Consider the following 13242-nt stretch of genomic DNA (forward strand, 5'->3'; position numbering starts at 1 on the left):
ACATATGATCTAAACCTAACAATAATATCTAATTTTGTGTGTGTTTATACAATACATATATAATTTTTTATTAACGTATCCCAATTATAATGCGTAGAACAATAGTTATTCAAAAATTTTAAGGCTATTTATTAGGGATAGGTCGGGTGAAACTGAGTTTGATGTGATTCAGATCCGACCCGAAATATATACCGGGCCTATTTGTTAGACCCGAACCCGACCCTAAATCCGATGAAACCTATACACTTTCGGGCCACGATTATATCGGGTGAAAACCGGGCCGTTAACATTATATTACCTTGATACCTTCTTGTAAGTTAGCATGTAAAAATATCCAAATTTTCAAGACTCCAATCATTATTTGACATGGTAAAATTCACTTAGAAAAATATAATAAGAACCAACTCTTCTCTAAAATTAAAGCATAACCATAATCAATACTAATATTGTCTAATAACACCAAATATTTAAATCAATACAAATAATACAAGATTATGCATTAGTCTAAAGTCTTATGCATTTTAAACATAAAATATTAACTTATAGTCTTATATATAATGACTAATAATACAAAATATTAAGGTTTACAATACTTAAATTTCACATAATAATAGCCATCATCCATCACTAATAACACAATATTAATTATGTATGATGACCGGGCCACCGGACCGATTTCGGGTGACCCGAGCTATGGCCCGGATCCGACCCGAAATAATAACCGAGTCTATTTTTGAGACCCATACCCGACCCTAGGCCCGATGAAATCACACCAAATTAGCCCCTAAAGTGTTCGGGCCGGACCAGATCTTCGGGCCGGACCGGACCATGCACACCCCTACTATTTATGTCTAAAACTAACATTAATTTATAGCTAAATAAAAAAAATGGATTATTACTTCGCTCATCAATCACACACTCGCGTTAAAATTACATAACTTGAAATGAAAAAATATATAAATAAGAACAACTATGTTATATATATATAAAATATTAATTATTAAATTAGTTATTTGTATACAATATATATTAAATATATAATAATTTATTTAATAATTAATTTTTGTATACAGATAATATTTTTAAATGCGAGTCTTTTGGAATAAGGATGAGTTGCCGACGTAGAAAACTTTTGTTCCGATGAGAATCATAATTAGCATCTCTATCTTTAACGATGTCAGCATATCAATTAATCCATGGGGAAGAGTCAAGTCCATCATTTCTATTACTCCATATATAATAATTATATATACACACAAGAATATCCCTCTTTTTCTTTTCTTTCCTTTTTACCATAAAATAAATTATTCAAGAGTTATTTATCATACTCCACATAATATAATGAAGAAATTTCCTCCACCAAAGAACATGCATGCCGGGTCTTTCTCAAAGGTCACGCATCATGCATTTTCCACAGGACAATACCCAAATGAGAAAGGATAGGCTAACACGTTTTTTTTTTAAACAACGTAAATAATGAATTTAAAATTTAAATCAATTAAGTTTATTCATATTTAGTAGATCTGATGTGTAGTCTATTATTCACATTGATTACGTTTGTTTCTAAAAATCACACAAGACAAGACATTGGAAACAAAATATAAAAGATAACGACATAGAATTTAGTATTTTTGTATTATGTTTAGTGATAAAATAAAATAAATTATAAAAATTTAATTTATTCTCATTTTTTTATTTAAAAAATGTAAAAAAATATATTATAATAAAAAGGTGAATGTTACTCAACTTCTTCTAAAATAACATGTAAGTTACCCTTTATTATGTGTCACATTGCAATTGGTCCTTATCTTAACCATAGTTGGAGTGCCAATGTCATCGCCATCTACTGCCCTCCCACACAACATCTCTTCTCAGTATAGCCAGCGTCTCTTTTTGCCATGGATCACTTCTTACCCACATAATTAATGGTTAATTTGGTTATTAAATTTTTTTATTAAAAAAATATATCTTTATTTAATTACGTGATGAAACATATATTTATATGTAAAATATAATTAAATAATAAAGTATGAATAAATTAAAAATTAAAAGAATAAAAATACTATAAAAAATACTTGTAAGAAAGTTAGATTTTATCATTTTAAACTTGTGTTATTAATTTTAACAATTTATTTTTTTAAAAATAATTTATGTACGATAAAAAATATGTTTTTTCTGATTTTAATTATACTTTTAAGTACTCTAAATAGAGTTATTATATTATATTTTACATATGAATATATGTTCTATCGTGTAATTAAATAAAGATTTGTTTTAATAAAAAAATTTAATAACCAAACTAAACATTACTTAGGTATGTATTTCATATTTATCTCTTAAATATTTATATAATTTATTTTTTAAACTGTTATATTGGTCTCTTCTCTAATATAATACAAAAAATAAATTTTCATAAAAATAATTTGTTTAATTATTAATTAAATAATAAAGTACTAATAAATTAAAAATTAAAAAAATAAAAATACTATAAAAAATACTGTAAAAAAGTTGAATTTATCATTTTAAATTTCTGTTATTAATTTTAATAATATATTTATTTTTTAAATAATATATGTATAATAAAAAAATATGTTTATTTGTTTGGAGTACAAATTTTATTATTATATTTGTATGTTCATAATTTTAATTATATTTTTAAATATTTTGAATAGATTTATTTTATTATATTATATTTTACATATAAATATATGTTCCATCACGTAATTAAATAAAGATATATTTTTTTAATAAAAAAATGTAATAACCAAATTAACCATTAATTATGTGGGTAACAAGTGATCCATGGCAAAAAAAGGCGCTGGCTATACTGGGAAGAGAGGTTGTGTAGGAGGTAGTAGATGGCGATGACGTTGGCTTCCCAACTATGGTTAAGATAAGGACCAATTACAATGTGACACATAATGAAGGGTAACTTACATGTTATTTTAGAGGGGGTTGGGTAGCATTCACCAATATAATTACGAAAAATTAACAAAAATAATAAAAAAATAAAAATAAATTATATTTTTTATTAGTGTCTCTGTATATTTTCTATCAAAATGAACACAAGATATACTAATTTAATGTTTCTAAACATAATATCTTTATCTATATCTCTTTTTTCAAACACATTTTTATATTTTTGTATTTCTCTTGTTCACAATCTCTATTATCCACCTAGTAAAATTGTATCCGAATTCGTAAACTCATAATCAATAATAATAAAGAAGAGTTCAATCAATTCAGTTGCTTAAACTATAGTTATTAATTTTTATAATATATTAAAAAAATTAGAGTTATTAATGAAGCCCAAAAAGAGAACCTAATCCAAAAGATTAGTTTATTGGGCAGAAAAATATATGGGTTAAGCACTAATCATTGGCCCAATAAAATCTTGTTATTTATCTTAATCCACCCTACCAAGAGTGTTGGCATATATGGACCTAAAAAATTTTAAATATTACGTGTATATTAAAAATTAATTATGATATATTTATATATAAATATATATTATTTAATTTATTTTAATATATATTTTATATAAATAAATAATTTGATAATTAATTTTTTATTTACATATAATATTGTTGCTTAAACTTTTATCTATCCAAAAAAATCTTAATTAACAAATATTTTCATACTAATTAACAATAATGATTCCATTGGCAACACTACTTATATATCTAAATCAGTGTAGCTAGTCTCTACCTATATATTCCAAGTCCTATACCTTCAACCAAAATAAAAAAGAAAATATTTTTCATTTGCTTTTTCTGATCTTTTGCCACGGCTTGACGTAAATTGACATTACACCCAATCAAAATAAATTAAGTTGAACTTATTGGCAGCTATATATATAATAATTTGTTTCCTTTGATTGAAAATAAAGAACCCTACCTATTCGACTTGATAACCTTGCCGAAAGGCCTAAAATAAAGTTGCAAAGATTATCATATGATCATCACAATCATTAGAAATTAAATATGGTTACACAAAAATTGTATATGATGATGATGGATTTGTGAACTCACTTGATAACATACTAAATTAACAAATAATACTAAATTAACAAATAGCGATGATGCATCATTATTCTTTGCTATTATCATCCCATTCTTAAATTGAGATCCTTTTCAATGGTAGGCGATTTTTTATTAATAAGCTGCAATATTACTTTTAGGGTAATATAGTTTTTGTATTTTTTTTATAATATCTCCTAATTCTATAAGCTAAAAATTAATCTATCACTATTAGTTAATAGATTATTACAAATATAAGATAGGATTCAAATTTCCATACTTGATCAAAACTAATTTTTAGGATAATAGCTGAAAATACAAGGATTTTGAGAAAATTTACTTTTAAATGATATTATATTATAATAAAGTCTACTAGCAGGCCAAACAACATTCCGTCACCTTATTTATTCATTCATTCGTCATTAATAATTTACCACTCTTTTTTTTTTATATTCTCTAGCTATGAAAAGATTGACATCAATAATATCACTTGTTTTAAAAGTTTTTTTTTTATAGTCATGCTGCATGTTTAATTTTTTTAGCGACTAAATTTAATTAAGTTGGCCCAAATCCAATAAAATTCATTCACATGACATGCGCATGAAATTACATTGTTCTTTTTTTTATGTTTCTTTTTCATATTTTTTGTACGTCTCATTTTTGTTCTTCTATTGGTGATGTTGTTACTGCGCTTTATTTTTTATTTTTTTTTCTTCTCATCTTTCTCATCTGATATTATCTTCTTTATTTGATTTATTTTATTTTATTTCTCTTAAAAGAGTAAAACAAGAAAAAATATGAAAAAATAAAATAAGAAAAAGAAGATGGAAAAAAATGAAAAAGAAAAAAAAGCAGCAAAAGATGTGGAAAAAAAAGAAAAAGGATTTTGAATTATGCAGAATTTATCAAAACAAAAGATACCGAAATTTTTTAACAATAACACATAAATTTCTAAGTTTTGACACCAAAATTTTGCTATAAAAACACAAAAACGTCTTCTTTAATACTGTAATTTTTTCTTTCTTTTTATTCTTTTTTTCTGTTGCTCTTATTTCTTGTTTTAGGAGCATTGCTACTCATATTAAACTTGAATGAACATGTATGTATTATATTGTAATCTTATTTAGTTGAATAAAAGTAGGTTCTTCCTCTTCCTACTGATTTTGCAGCCTTATATGTTTTGAGTTATTATTAAGTAAAATGTGGTTGTTTTGTAGTGAGTTTGTTTGTGTGTCATCATTATTAAGTAATTTTGGTACGTTCTAGATTTAAATAAGGTGCACTTTTGGTTTGAACTTACTTTAAATTGAGTTTGTTGGTGTATCGTCATCATTAAAAAAATTTAGTGCATTCTAGAGATTTGAATTGTTATACATATAAGAAGAAGACGATGATGATGACAACAACAATAACGATGATGAGAATAATCATGACGGAGGAGGAGGAGAAGGAAAAAGAAAGAAAAGATCGGAGAAATTCAAATGAGAAAAGGAAGAAGAGGATGAGGAGAAGATGGAGGTTGTGATGTGGTGGTAATAAAATTGTGAAAGAATAGAAAAAAAAAAGAAAAGATGAAGAAATTTTTATTGATTGTTGATTGATTGAATTATGAAGGTAAAACTAAATATATATAGAGTATTGCCTATGAAAGATAAAAGTAAAGATAAGATAAGATAACATAAAGATAAGATAAGATAAGATAATAAAGATTAAAATTGTAACTGAATTTATGTATTTTGTTGGGCTGAATTTGTGAGTCGCAAGACTTCTTTATTGTTGTCATAGGTTAAGGTGGAAGAGTGGTTTAATACGCCCCCACAAGCTGGTGGATGAAAGATGTCAAGAACACCAAGCTTATTGAGATTAAGGGCTTGTTTGGGTGAGTTTTTAAGAAAAGATCTTTTTTCGAGTTATCTATTTTTAAAAGATCTTATGAAAAAGTAAAAGTAATTTTATGTTTGGATATGTCATGCAAAAAGATTTTTTTATCTATCAATTATGTTTAGGTATAACAATATAAAAGTACTTTTTTGTTTATTTATTATATGAAAAACATCTTTTTTTAAGGAAAAAATATTTTTAAAAAAGACGTAAATTACAGCTTCTCAAAAAAGATGTTTTTTTTTTATTTTTCTAGTGATTTTTCTAATGATCAAAATAACGACGCCCAAACAAGCACTAAGATGGAAGGGTTGAGAAGATAAAGGCTTGGTGAAGATGCCAGCTAGCTACCCAGAAGAGGGAATGGGGAGAAGTTTCATCACTCCAACTTGAGTTTTTTGTCGAACCAAGTGGCAATCAACCTCTAAATGTTTGGTTCGTCCATGAAAAACCGGGTTAGCAGCAATATGAAGAACACTCTAATTATCACAATATAAAACTGGTGGGCGGATAGGAGAGATGCGTAAAAATTGTAACACATTTAGTATCCATTGAAGTTCACAAGTTGTGTTGGCAAATGCACGATATTCTGCTTCAGTGGATGAGCGGACAACGGTGGTTTGTTTCTTGGTCTTCCAAGAGACTAAAGAACTGCCTAAGAAGAAACAATAGCCCGTTAAATATTGTCGAGTGTTAAGACATCCGATTCAATTAGAATCATTGAAGTCGAGAAGCTGAATTTCTAATTCTCTTGAAAAAAAAATTTCTTTACCGGGGCTAGTTTTCAGATATTGTAACACATGCTTAGCAGCTTGAAGATGAGATTCAGTAGGAGATGTCATAAATTGACTTAATTGTTGAGTGACATACATGATGTCTGGTCGAGTAGTGATGAGATAGATAAGACGCCCAACCAAACGGCGATATACAAAAGGGTTAGATAGCAGGGGACTTTTGCATGTCTTGATATAGTCTTGTGGTACTATCCATTGAAATAGAGGCATGTTTAGTACCTAATAAACCAGAATCCTCCAAAAGATCAAGACAATATTTTCTCTGAGATAAGCAAATTTCCTTCGTTGATTGAGCAACCTCAATACCCAAAAAATATTTTAATGGACCTAAGTCTTTAATTCAGAAGTGTTGGTGCAAAATAGACTTAATGACAGCAAGTTCAGAAATGAAATTACCAGTGAGAACAATATCGTCAACATAGACTAGAAGGATAGAAATTTGAGTACCAGTGAATTTAATAAATAGACTATAATCAAATAAAGTCTGCTGATATCCATGAGATAGCAAAACATGAGAAAGTTTATCATATCACATACGACTAGATTATTGTAAATCATACAATGACTTTAGCAACTTGCAGTATTGATTCGGTCGAGGAGATGTAAACCCGAATGGCAGAGTCATATAAACATCCTCAGAAAGATCTCCATGTAAGAAAGCGTTATTGACATCCAACTAATGTATGGGTCAATGCTTCATAGAGGTCAATGTCAAAACTAATCTGATAGATAGTGGCAGGCTTGACAACAGGGGAGAATGTTTTTCAGGAAATCAACACCTTCAGTCTGAATGAACCCTTTAGCCACAAGGTGTGCTTTATATCGATCAAATGAACCATCAGACTTGCATTTGATGCGATAGACCAATTTACAGACAACCGGCTTAACGCCTGCAGCGCAATCAACTAGACGCCAAGTTTTGTTCAACTCAAGAACATCCAACTCTTCTTTCATAGCACTACGCCAATTAGAGTGTTGATTGGTATCCTTAAAAGATTTTGGCTCAACATCAAAATGTAGAGATAAAAGAAACTTATGATGAGAAGATGAAAGAAAAGAAAAAGGCATAACTAAAGATAGAGGATAATGACACTTTGAGGGAGAGAGATTTGTGGAGGTGAAAGAGGAATTACACAAGTAATCAGAAAGATGTGCTAGAGGTCGGTGAGGTCGGTCGGAATGACGAGGACGGGGTTGCTCAGGTGACGAGGAAGGTGACGTGGGATGAAGAGATAATGGTGGGTTAGTGTCTATTATGGAAAGAGGGGGAGATTGTATGACTTGAAATAGATTCGAGGGTCATGGGTTCAAGTTGGTCAGGACACGACAGTGAGAAAGAAAGAGGGGTTGTTGGAGAAGAGAAAGAATTTGATGGAAGTGAGTCAATAGGTATGGGTGAGGGTCCAACTGGAAGACTAACTGAATCTTGTTTTTGAGAAGATGTGTTTGGCAATGTTGGGCTGAGTGTATGGAATTGGACATTTTTTGTGACTAAAGGCAAGATCATTTCATAAAAAATCACATTTCTAGAAATCTCAATTCTTTTATCTTCTAAAACATAAACAATATATCCTTTAAAATCATGTTGAAAACCAATAAACACAGACTTTTTAACTCTTGGATCAAATTTTGATCTGTTTGCTATTAAGGTAGAAACAAAACATAAACATCCAAAAAATTTAAGGTCGTAATAATTTGCTGGATGATTAAATAAAATTTCAAATGGTGTTTTAAAATTAATTGCGGATGATAGAACTCTGTTAAGTAAATAAACAGCATGTTTAACAACATACGACCAAAAAGATGATGGTAAATTAGATTGAAACATAAGAGCACGAGTTATATTCAAAATATGTTGATGCTTGCGTTCTACCCTTCCATTTTGTTGAGGAGTTTCAACACAACTACGTTGATAAATAATGCCCTTTGAAGCATAAAAATCATGTAAAATGAATTCTAGTCCATTATCAGAATGAATAGCTTTGACTTTAGAGTTGAATTGTGTTTCAACTAAAGTAATAAAATTTTTTACATGATTTTGCACTTCTCCTTTTGATTTTAATAAAATAACCCATGTAAAGCGATTAAAATCATCAATATTAGTAAAAAAATATTTATAATTATGAATAGAATTTTGTCGAAACGAACCCCAAATATCAAAATGTAATAAATCAAAACTTGCATTGGCTTTATTAAAACTTTGAGAAAATGAAAGTTTCTTTTGCTTAGAAAGATGATAAACGTCACAAGCCTCATCATGATGCATAGAGATAAAAGGAAAATGTTTATGTGAATGATTAAGTCTTTGTCCAGAAATGTGTCTTAAACGAAAATGTCATATATTTAAAGATGTAATGGGTGGGATTGGATGAGATTTATGGAATGTGTAATGGATAGATTTTTACTGAAATTGGGTTCAAGAAGATATAATTCCTCTCTCATTCTGCCCAAATCAATCGTCTCCAAATTGTTGCTTTGTAGAGTGCAAGAAGAAAATAAAAAAGTGAGTATATATTTGAGTGCCGAAGTAATTTTTGATATGGACATAATATTAAAATTGAAATGAGGTAAATAAAGAACATCATGAAGAACAAAGCATGGTGAAAATTGAACAATGTATAAAAAACAGTAATTTGAGAACTATATGATAAATGAACAATAATAAGAGAAATTTGTGTGTAAAAAATAAACCAAGATAAATTTGATGCAATGTGATCTGTGGCACCAAAATCAATGATTCAAGTATTCAAGAATAAATCTCTATTTGAAAAATTGTTAACAGTAGAAAAAGTACTGAAAAAACAAAGATAATGAGTAGTTGGACTTGACAAAAGTCCAAGTTGGTTTGAATGACGAGTTTCTTTATTGAAAGAAAGTGCCATGAAAGAAGAGTGCTAGGCTGGCGAGAGGTCCAAAAGAGGCTCCTGGTGAAGTTGCTGGTATACCTTTTCTCCTTGACCTAGGACAGAGTAGGGAGGCAGCTCAGCAATTCGAAGAAGGTCTAAATTGGTTGGTTTATCCATGGATGTCAGCAAAGCTTAAGAGGAGCTCTTATACCATAATAAAATTGTAAAAGAATAGGAAAAATAAAGAGAAAAGATGAAGAAACTTTTATTGATTGTTGATTGATTGAATTGTGAAGGTAAAACTAAATATATATAGAACATTGCCTACGAAAGATAAAAGTAAAAGTAAGATAAAATAAGAAGATATCACAAAGATAAGATAACATAAGATAATAAAGACTAAAATTGTAATTGAATTTATGTATTTTGTTGGGCTGAATTTGTGAGTCACGAGACTTCTTTATTATTGTCATGAGTTAAGATGGAAGAGTGGTTTAATAAGTGGTGGTAACAACGATGATAACGAAAGAGAAAGATGAGGAAAAAAGAGAAAGAAGAGGAGAAAAAGAAGAAGTAGTAATATCAATGGGGGAGGAGAAGAAACGCGAAAGAGAAGAAAAAGAAGAAGAAACGCAGGATGTTAAAAACGGTTATAACAACTTAATTACGTATTTTGCTTGATTATAGAACTTTATTCTTTTTTTTAATAAGTCAATAAAAAACTAACTCCCAAAAGATAATGGTTATTTCATATTTATAAACTTATAGAAATTTTATTTTTAATAGATATAAAATTTATAACTTAATTCTAATATAATATTACCAGAATTTGTTCTATCCAATGATATGAGATTATCCATCCATAAATATTTATTTCAAATAATATTTTTTGGCACGAAAATTATATATTTATAGTTCTCATAAATGAGCTGATTTTTGTAATGTTTATAACTTCTTCCCTTCTTAAATTAGTTTTTAAAGTAAAATTAGATTCGCTGCTTAATTATAAATTTATAATATTCTCTCCTATGGTTTTTACTCACAATTCTAATAAATTTAGATCATCCATATTAAATCACTAAAAATATATGATGTGAAAGTATATATATATAAAATTACGGAATCGACTTTGATATATTAGGGACCGAAATTTTGAAATTACTATTTATATTTGAGTGTGGTACCTATTAAATCTTAAAATCTAAATAAAATAGTATCTCTAGTTTTATTCTCATTTAATTCTAAATAAAAAATAATAACAATTTATTAAATTTAATATTAATGACAATAAATGAAATCATTGTTATATAAATCATTTAATGTGAAATAACTTAATTTGTGATTATAATATATATATATATATATATATATATATATATATATATATATATATATATATTGCTCATAAATAAATTAAAAAATTAATAATTTCCTAACACATACTACTAAAAAGGTTTTTTATATCTTCGTTGGATTTTTTGTTATGATAAGATGGAAAGAAAAAAATCCAAGATAAACAAAATTGACTATAAATTCGCAATTACATGTGTAAGGTTACATATTACAAATGTAACTCTTTCTCCATGAGTTAATATTCAATTTGTCTTTTGAAATTTGAAGTTAGATTTTAATTTCACTCTTAAAATTTTAATAGGCTAAAATTAGACTTTGAAATTTATAATTATAACTCACATTAACTCTTGAACTAATTTCTGTTAATGGCGTGTTAACTTGGTATATTAATTTGTTACGATTTGGATTTTTCGTCCAGATTTTATAATAAAAATTTATTAGAACTCTAGAAACTTGATTGTTGCTTTCAGAACCGCAAAATTTTCAAATTGAACTTGTTATTGTCGTCTTTGTAAGAATATTAGGAAGCCAATCAAACTTTTAGGAAGTCTAGTAGGTCTCAATCACATAAAATTTAGTCGAAAGGAGTCCAAATCTTAACAAATTAACGTACAAAATCAACACGTCGTCCACAAAAATCAGTTTAAGAACTAACGTGAGTTACTATTATAAATTTTGGGAGCCAAATTGAGTCCATCTTAATTTTAAGAGTCAATTTAAGTACAACGTCAAATTTTAAATACCAAATTGAGTATTAACTCCTCTCTCCATCTCTTCGGCACTCTCTTCCAAACTTTGCTATCCTCTCCATTCACACTACCATCTGTTGCTGTCGCCACCCTTCGTTCACCGATTAGGGTTCTTTAAATTTTCGATTAGAATTTCTTCTAATTCTAAAGCGGATCCTCTTTAAATCCGTGATCTCTAAATCAAATTTAGTTAATCTGAAAATCGTTCCTTTTTTTTATGTTCTTCAACTTCAAATTTGATAACCTCAAATTTAGAGTTCTCCATGTTTGTTCAACTGTCGCAAAAAATTTAACTAAAATGAATAAGTATAGGTCCTTTTTTGAGAGTAACTCACATAAAAAGATGTGAGGAAACAAATCAATTAAAAATTTTGAAATTTTTTGAATTGAACATTTAGTTTTTTTTTTTTTACCCTTTGAAAAAATGAAGAAAAAATTGAAAAAGAAAGAGAAAGAAAGAGAGAAAGGGAAAGAGAGAGATACGAGCCTAACTTCCTCTTGGTTCCATGATTTTCATATGCTCTGGATGAAACTGAAGGTATGAAATAAATTTCATAGATGTTCTTTATAAAATGGTATGATAAGAAAATTTTGTTTTAATGTTTCATTCATTGTTTTTGTCAACATTGTAACTCTATTTTTTATATCGTCATTTGTTAAGCAATTTCGACATTAAAACTTTGAATTAGTTGTTATTGGAGTTTAGAATTTAAAAAAGGTGGGAATGATTTTCATTATTGATAATAGAATTGGATTGAAGGTTTTAAAGTTGATGATGATAGTTTTGTAAAAAAGATTGATGATGATAGGAATAATTTAAAAATTTTAAGTAATTTTTTAATAGAATTAACAAAAATTTTATGATCGAATATTTTTATCAAATAAAATTCATCTTCATGAGCATATTTTTAATTTAAATTTTTTGTGATTAATTTTATCAGTATTTAAATTTTTGATGGTTAAAAATAATTATTTACTAAAAAATTTTCTCATTAATTTAATAGAGAACTATTACCAGAAAAAAATAATGAAACTAAGAAAACGGAAAATTTTGTAGCATAGGGGATTTGAAGAAAACGGTGACTGTGGTCAAGCCATAGGTCTGGGAACGTATAGTTGCAATCTCCGGCACCAATCTTTTAATACAGGTCTTTCTCTAAGAGTTTTCGACCTTCGAGCATACTCCTCCATCTTTAAAAAAGTGAGTTTTCTAGTCCTGCATTTAATATAGGATAATACTATATATCTAATTTTTTTTATTAATTAAATTTAATTAAATTAATCTAATAGAACAAAAATAAATTATGATTAGTATTATTCTAAATCTTATTATTTAACTTGATTGAATTTGATTCATAAAAAAATTTGAGTATATAGTATTACTTTTTAATATATTGTTGTAGCAATATTTTTTTTTTTTAAGAATTTTGACTAGTAGCTAGTGTGGTTGAGTTGATATTTTTCCGCACTATTTTATAAGTAATTGACCCTGAGGTAAGTTAGATAACATTTAGAAGAAAGACAAAAATTAAGAGATAAAAATTAAATTAAATTTTTGTATTGTATTTAGTATAATATTTTTTTTTTGGTGACTGAAATA

The sequence above is a fragment of the Arachis hypogaea genome, chromosome 15, assembly GCF_003086295.3.
Source record: "Arachis hypogaea cultivar Tifrunner chromosome 15, arahy.Tifrunner.gnm2.J5K5, whole genome shotgun sequence".
Lineage (NCBI taxonomy): Eukaryota > Viridiplantae > Streptophyta > Magnoliopsida > Fabales > Fabaceae > Arachis > Arachis hypogaea.